This window comes from Nestor notabilis, unplaced genomic scaffold (assembly GCF_000696875.1).
Source record: "Nestor notabilis isolate BGI_N333 unplaced genomic scaffold, ASM69687v1 scaffold3254, whole genome shotgun sequence".
Classification (NCBI taxonomy): Eukaryota; Metazoa; Chordata; class Aves; order Psittaciformes; family Psittacidae; genus Nestor; species Nestor notabilis.
The window spans coordinates 3,347-12,164 of NW_009924074.1; positions in this window are offsets into that span (position 1 = coordinate 3,347).

Here is an 8,818-nt window from a genome sequence, read left to right on the forward strand (position 1 = left end):
TTCCTGTATTTGTTTTAATCTCAAACTATCACACAAGCTTATTTGGTTCTGTAATGCCAAATCCAACCAAGTCATGAACTCCAGGACAAACAGTAGAATTTGACGGCTCTGGTTTATTGAGGACAGTTTCATTGGAATGGCTGTACAGAAATAGAACCTAAGGTGTAAGATATTGATGTATTCTCCAACAATGATGAATATATTTCTGATCCCTTCATGCTGAGAGTGAGTCTTTCAAACAGGGAAAGGGTGGACAAGGTTTACTTGGATGATGAGGGGAAAGCAAATTGTTTCCTATCTCCAAAAAGCCTGATAGACTAAAACAGGTTGTCTTAACTTAGAAATATGATGCAGCTAATGCAAATATTTTCTTCTTATAAATTTAACTATAAAGAAATATGCAGGAGAGAAAACATAAGAGGAAATGGTAGCACTCATAATAAATATAGTTTTATGTACATTTATTCTGGAAAGGGGAGTAAGTTTTCTGATTGCAAGTGATAGAGATTGTCAATTCTCTTCCATTAGAAGCAAAGTGGGCAAGAATCTACAAGATTATGCTTAATAAAGCAATGACTGAAATAATATATGATGATTTCTTATAACAGTAGAGGTCTGGACCTTATGAGCAGGAAGTCTTAAGGAATCTTGCTGTGGGGGAAAAAAAAAAAGTTTTTATTAAACAACATGTTCAGAAGGGAAAAAGTGGGTAGAAGCTATCAGCCTGCTCCAGCAAACAGTTGCTTTTGGGATTATTACAGTTAGTAGGCCTTCTAGTTTAATTGAACTGTGTTCCTATCTGCTAAGTAACACTGAGGCATCTAAGGAAACTGAGGTGCTAAATTTCTAACAAAATAAACTAGTATCCTCAGTCTTACCTTAATCCATGTATTTGAGACAAGAGAAAGGAAAAAGAGACACTGGAAAATACATATTTTAAACATATATTGTGAACATAATTTTTAAAATTTTGTAGATCTCCTTAACAATATCACTAAAGATCAGGGATATATTTTGAATTCTTTCCTAGGTGGATACAACTGGTTTTTTTTCACAGGGACCATCAAGACTTCATGACTGCTAATCTTGCACTGTGAATTGAAGATGAACGCTTTGCATGTCCTAGACACAATCTGAGATAAAATACTGTTATTGACTTCAGTTCTACATTAATCTCAAAAAGGAAAATGCACTGTATAAGCTGGGGTGGCTTCCAACCACATATTTAGAAAAAATGATGCATTTTAGATGGCCTACACTAGGTGGCATTATTCATAACACAAATGAAAATATTACATAATCAGATATATCAATACATGCTGGCATAAGGCAACTGACTTTCTGAGATCATTGCTTCATCAGCTGACAATGGAAATTTAATGTTTAACTTTGTTTTCTGCTAGTTCCTCCTGCCATGATGCCTAACTATGAAATACACCATGAAGATGATATTTTGGCTGAACCAACTGCTAATCAATTTATGTTCTGAATTATAAGTATTCACTGTACTTAGTATTTTTATCTTGATGTATGTGCAAAGGATAATTAAGTCAGATTTCTCTAATCAGTGCGACCATGGCAGCTTTTCATGTTTTGAGATACTGCACGGTTGAAAGACTTTTGCTTTTTTTTCTGGTCGAAAAAGAAGCAGAACTGTGAGCCAAACTGCTTTTACATTTTTAAAAACTCCTGTCGCCTAGAAGATATTTCTGTTTGCTTCTTCTGAACATTTTCCATGTTTTCTGTACTGTGATTGAAACTGAATTCAAAATCAAGAGGATGTGAAATAACAGCAAATTTTTTAATTGACTTTATCTTTTTGCTAGTAGTTGCTTTGAACATATGATCCAGTTTTGGATGCTTTTGAAGAATAAGCAGACATTTTTACTGAGATGTTTAGAGGGTTGGTTTTTTTTTTTTGAGAGTTAAAAAACAATCTCCGAAACAATTAGTGTCTGTATTGGTAGAGTTGTGAATCTTCATCTGCATGAAATTTCCTCTACCATTTTTTCCAATTGGCTACATTTACTGGAAAAATAATTGTATACTATTTACTTCCATGATGAACATCTGCATACAGACTGACTTAAACCTTTAAGATGGAGTTTACTTTGGATTTATAGAATCTTTTAGATGCTGCATGCCATTCATTCAGACATAATAGCAATGCTTTCTACAGCAGCACTGTGGTTCCCACACTTTTTCGATATACAAAGGAAAAGTATGTTTTATCTGCCTTACATTGCTTCAGACTCCCTGAATAGTACAAAAGGAAAGTTGTCTTTGTTCTGATTTATGAGCAATCACCAGTAACACAGATTCTCCCCTTGGGACGCTTCTGCTGAAGTGTAACCATGTCAAGATTAAACTTCCTCTTTGCATGCACCTAGCCTTGTGGGTGCTATTACAAGTTAAGGCATAAAGACTTGTAAGCCTGATCTAAAGCAAGCAAGTATTTATTGCAATAGAGAAGTGTATAATATTTGCTGAGTAAGCTAGTACTTTTTGCATTATGCTGGGGACTCAAAGGGACAAAAATCAGTCCCAGCAGCAAGTCTTGAGGCACTTCGTATTAACCTCTCTGTATGTCAAGAATTTGATCTTTTTTATTCTCCTTTGTTTTCTCTATCTCATAAATAGTTTTAATCCATGGTAAAATTTACATTTTACCCTATAGTTTTCAAATTTCTGTAATAAGTTTTGGTGATGGATTCTGTCATAAGCATTCTAAAACTACAGTTGAATGATCTTCATTTGTTAATCATGGATTTTTATATTCACATTTATTATCCCATCCAAAACACCGGGCACATCATAGTAGTAGTTTCTTCTCAATCATTTGGACAGTAGGAAATCTGAAAATGTCCAAGATGTAACTACCTTCTTTCTGAATGGATAGATTCCCATCGCAGATGTACAGAAGCAGGCTATATAATAGTGCTACTGTGATTTTCAGCACCTAAAAATCTGATTGTATTCTTCGGGAGACTATTTTAAGAGAGAAAGCAACTGTGCAACATGTCATTCACAACTAAAGTGCGATCTACAAGCTAGCATGATACTAGATGCCCACTGGGAGCAGAATAACCTGAGTTACGTTTCTTGTGTTATAGCAATTCCTTATCCGATGTATTCCCACTGAGGTGCATGAAAGAGGAGCCTTTTCCCCTCTTCTTTTTAAACAGAGCTAAAAGCTGTTTTTCTTACAGTCCTTTGAAGGAAGATAGGAGACAGTTTATGTTACATCAATTGAGGAGGAAAGCACACACAGAAAAGCTACTCCAGCACCAAGCAAAAAGTTGAAGTGTAGCTGAGGAAGAATCCTGAAAGGTTTGGGAATATTAAAAATAAAATATACACTCAAATGCTTAGTGACATGGAAGTTAAAATTCAGGGAAATATGACTGTCTAGGTTTAAAGATTTGGGGTCGTGGTTTAGTTTTGTGTTGTCTTGCATTACAAACTCCTAAAACTGGTCTTATTTAAATATCTAATATCTATCCCATGTACAACTAGCAGGTGGTGGGTTCAAAAACAAACTAAACCAAACAGTTTTTCACAGCTCATGTACTTTTGCAATGGATCTTGTCACCAGATGTTCTGGATGCCAAATGTTTACAAGGTTGCAAAAAGCGCTTGGACAAATTTAAGGAAGAAGAACCTCTGGGTGGCAATAAGGTGCAAAACCATCTCCTTATTGAGACTTAGTTTTTTGCCTGGTGGAAAGTTTTACCTGTAGCGTTATAGGTTTAGCCTGCTCTTCTACTTTACTTTTGCAAACTTCCCTGGCGTTTGTTGATTTATCTTTGGTCAGACTTGACATTGCCATTCTTACACATTCTTCTTATGTAAAATTTCTGGAAGATGTTACTATTTGTTGGCAGTTAACATATCTCCTTAGTCATACATAGTGGAAAAGTAATTTTAAGTCACAGAACAATCTGAGATGATAGGTTATGTAGGACAAAAAAAAAATTCTGCTCAGCTCAGTGATGATTTACTTAGAAACTGTGTAATGGGGAACCTGAAATAATTAATCTATTCAGAAATTAGCAAGAAATAAAGTAGCCTAGGTATAATTTATGAAAAAGGGTAATCTGAAAGATATTCTGAAAAAATTATGGGTTAGTCCAGCATGCCTGAGGCACTCGTAAAATTCAAAGAGTTAATCTAGTGTAAGAAGCATTGAGGTTCCAACTGCAAATGGCCGTGTTGTCCAACATCTTCACCAATCTTTACTTATCCAAAGCATCCTCTGAGCTCTCTCCTCACTACACTCCTGACTTTTGAAATAGCATGTAGTTTAGAAATACTGAAATAGTTTATGCTGGCGGGGAGCAATAGCAGTAAAAGTAAACTGCAGTGATGAACATTAATGGGTGTTTTGTTGGAAATTGCACTGACTAACACCAATTCCTGGTGTTTGCAGTGTTTGCATCCTAAGCCTGTGCAGATGGATTATTTATTTTATTACCTGAATTTCATGGCCTGCATATCTTGCCAGTGGTTTAGAAAGTGAGCCAAAGTCCTATAAAAAATTCTGATCTGTATAATTAAAAGGAAAATGGGTCTGAGGAACTTGTTTTCTTTCTGATTTTCTAGGATTTTAGAGTCTTCCCAGATGAATAACAGCTATCAGATGAGCACAGTTGCATAGCTCCGTGGTGATGTATATTGCTTAAGGGCAACAGCACAACCTGGTGGTTTATGGTTATTTTAATGCATTAGATCATGTATCTGCAGAAGAAAACACAGGAATTTCCTTTCCCTAGAAACCAACTTGTTTCCTGTACAGAACTGAAGCTGTTTTTCATTAATTCGTTTGTAAGATATCATTTTACCTGAGGTTTTCAGAATAAATAGAAAAGACTAGACTGCAAGGTTATATGCAAAAAGATAAATTAATAGGTCTTTTCCAACATCTAAGATTCTGAAACCTTGAGGCACTGTTGTGATGAACCATTTCTTGTGGTTTTGTGCTGGATATGTCTGAATTTTTGTTCCAAGATAATAGCTAGAGGCATATAACTAGAAAAAGCTTGCAATATGCAGTATGCAAAATTTTAAAAAAAAAGACAAAAGGAAAGTGTGTGCAGAAAAAAATACAAGTTTGTCTTGCTTCCTTTTTCTATTATGGTGAAGCGAAGCAAAGTATATAATACATTTACAGAGAATGAATATTCAAGCACCAATAGTAATATTTATTCTCTTTCTTCTGTGTCTTCAGGGTATGTGACGTTGTTCAGAGTGTAAGTTCTTATGTTGCAGTTGCTGAACAGAATTCTTACAAACTACATATTCAGTTCATTTACTAATCATATAGAATGGGACAAAAGCCACTAGCTGTAACTAGAAAGCTGGTGCCAGTCTGATGCTGGGGCTGGTCCTGATTCTGTGCAAGCCTTCTTTGTCTTCAGGACATGTTCAAAACACTATTTCCTCAGTTTTGCTTAACTTGATGGAAGGAATCCTTTATTTCAATCTGTGTGGGTTTGGATTTGAAAGGGATCTTAAGAGACCTTTACCAAGGCAAATACTGAAGTAGCATTATTTTACGCAGTGAAGATTTCTGTAAGATTGTCAGTGAAATGCTAAGGTTTCTCATTGCTTCATCTTTGTGCTTTAGTCCTGTTCATGGCTGAAGTATGACTCTCAATCTTGGTTCAAAAAAACACTTTAGTTCACGTGGAAGTATGATTAATGCATTTAAACTTACACTTCAGTTCACACTTAAGTTTAATTTATTTTATTGTGATCAAATATATATGAAATGTAAAGTGTTCTGAAATTTATGAAAAAGCTTCTTATTCTGCTTTAGTATTTTATAGAAGAAATATGTCATTACATAAATATGATAAAATACTCCAAATACCAGATGATATTTCTGAAAAACTGTACAAAGAGCTTTGGTAAAGTGAAGAGGAGGGAGGGAGGGAAAGAAAGAAAAGAAATAATTGTTTTCCTTTCCTTGAGTGTTGAGTTAACTCGAGGACAAAATGTCATAGACCAAATCCTGTTGTTCACAGCCTTTCCTTGTAATCCACTGAAGCACAGGGAGGCTATGCAATTCCAGCATCCTTGCACCCCACTGAAGCAGATACTGGAAGCATGCTCTGTTCTGCCACAGCTAGCCATAACTATGAACAGAAAACAAACGTATCTGAGATGAAACGCCTTTGTGCCAGGCTTCCATACATCCTGCTTCACAGTGGAGGAACTCCACAATATTTTTCTGCTTGTTAAAAACTATTGGTGAACAGAGTGACAACAGGTCTACCTGCTTAATATGTTTTCATCACTCAACCCATCAGTTCAGACACCGCTTTTCACTTTGGTCTCAGAGTAGGTGACAATTTTGATTACTGGATGAAGAACCTCAAATCAGCTGGGTTGAGCTGACATATCTCCCTAAGCATCTACTGTTATAACTGCTGTGTAGTGTCTGAAGCAGCATGGACACACCCCACTGCAGAGAGCATCAGTCCTCTACTCTGCTTCCCTTACTGTTTGCTAAAGTTATTCCATCTTTTTATGTTAGCAAAAAGAATTTGTCAAAAACAACCTAATATACTACTTGGGGACGTCTGCCAATCTTGACAATTTATCTAACACCCCCTCAGAGAATACACATGTACCCAGTTTTCATGCTTGGGCAAGAGGTAGCTCTCATTTTTCCATGTTAAATGTAATGAAATAGAGAGGGTCTGTATTGTTTTCACAGTGCCATTCATGTCAACAAAGTGAATGCTGTATCAGCATTTGCAGCACATTTAGAGAGTGAATCAACTTTTACTCAGAGGAGCAAAAATTCTGTAGTATAAATTCAATGTCTTCCCATACGTGTCCACCAAATTGTGTTCTTATTGCTACAAATTTTGTATTAAATTATTTAGGTCAGCTTCTATTTGGAAAGCAACAAAATAAACACAATTTTTGTCTCACTTACATGTCTGTGAATATTGTAAAATGGTTTGCTTCCTAAATTAAAATGATGCAAGCAGTCTGGCAGGAAAATGAGCTGCAACATTTTTGCTATACTTGAAAAGATGGTTGTAACAGTCAGTAACACAAGAATAGGTGGGCACCTGGAAAATAAAAATTCAGATTACTTTTAGCATGCACTAGATCTGTGGATGCTCAAGCTTGAAATTTCATAATATTCCTTTGAACTAGATAATATTTTGAGTCTTTGCCTAATGTGTTTACTATATACTGCTGCAGATGTGGATAGCACACTTTAGCATTGTACATCTTTAGAGATCTTAGGGTTGGTATATCAATATCCATGATCTGGTGATTAAGGACTGCCTAATAGCACACATTGTCAGGATATGGAGTATCGCATTAAAGGTCATTAATAGCTCTATCCTTTGCACTCACATGATGTGACATAGCAGCTGTCTCGTGGAGAAACTCTTACAGCATCCTGTCAAAGGTAGACATGTTAATAACTGCAGTAGGCAGTGGCATATTGCACTGTGATCACACCAGACTTCTTCCTGCTTCCTTCTGAATGACTTGTCCTCACTGCCTGCCCTCGTCCTACCTCATTTTCACTGCTGTTGAGGTGCCAGCTTCTGACAAAAACTCCAGACTTTCCGACTGACCCTATCTCAGACAAACACCTCTCTGTTCTTCAGTGCATGGGAAGGAGTTTCCCATAAACAGTTCCACACAACTTTGTTACCTATTGCCTTACAGTCATGTGCTATATGCTGTATGTTGCTCTGTGGTTTTCAGTGTGCATCCCATCCTTCTCCTTCCACCAGATGCCACTTATCTTAAATTGAAAGCTTGTTTCACTAAAGCTGCTCATAGTTGATCTTTCTGCACACCCCATTATAGGAGAAGTCCTGGTCATGACTGAAACTCCAGTCAGGGAAAGAAGACCTGGTAGCACTTTCTGACAGAAAGGTTTGTTCTGTATAAACGTACAATAAAGTATCCATGCAATAAATTCAAAGAGATCTTGCGAAAGATCTTTAACCCAGTAATGGGGCAGAGAGAACACTTTAGAAAGTGTCACCAATCAGTAAATGAAGGTTGCTCTTTGGATGTTTGCTGTGTTGAATGCTGATTATCATCACTGGATTGTTCATTCACTGCAGTGTCACTAACAACTCCAACAGATATTTGGGATTTTACTATTCATTGAGAATCCTCTAAGCCACTGTCCATCATATTTGAAAAATCATGGCAGTCAGGTGAAGTTCCTGATGACTGGAAGAAGGGTAATATAACCCCCATTTTCAAGAAGAAGAAGGTGGAAGACCCGGGGAGGCACAGATCAATCAGTCTCACCTCTGTGCCTGGCAAAATCTTGAAGCAGATTCTTCAGAGGGACCTTGACATGCTTGTGGGCTGGGCCGATGCCAACCTCATGAAGTTCAATCAAGTCAAGTGCAAGGTCCTACACCTGGGTCGGGACAATCCCAGGCACAGCTACAGGTTGAGTGGAGAAGAGATTCAGAGCAGATCTGTGGAGAAGGACTTGGAGGTGCTGGTTGATGAGATGCTTAACATGAGCAGGCAGTGTGCACTTGCAGCCCAGAAAGCCAACCGTATCCTGGTCTGCATCAAAAGAAGCGTGACCAGCAGGTCAAAGTGGTGATCCTGCCTCTCTACTCTGCTCTCATGAGACCTCACCTGGAGTATTGTGTACAGTTCTGGTGTCCTCAACATAAAAAGGACATGGAGCTGTTGGAGCAAGTCCAGAGGAGGGCCATGAGGATGATAAGGAGGCTGGAGCACCTCCCTTATGAAGACAGGCTGAGAAAGTTGGGGCTGTTCAGCCTGGAGAAGAGAAGGCTGCGTGGAG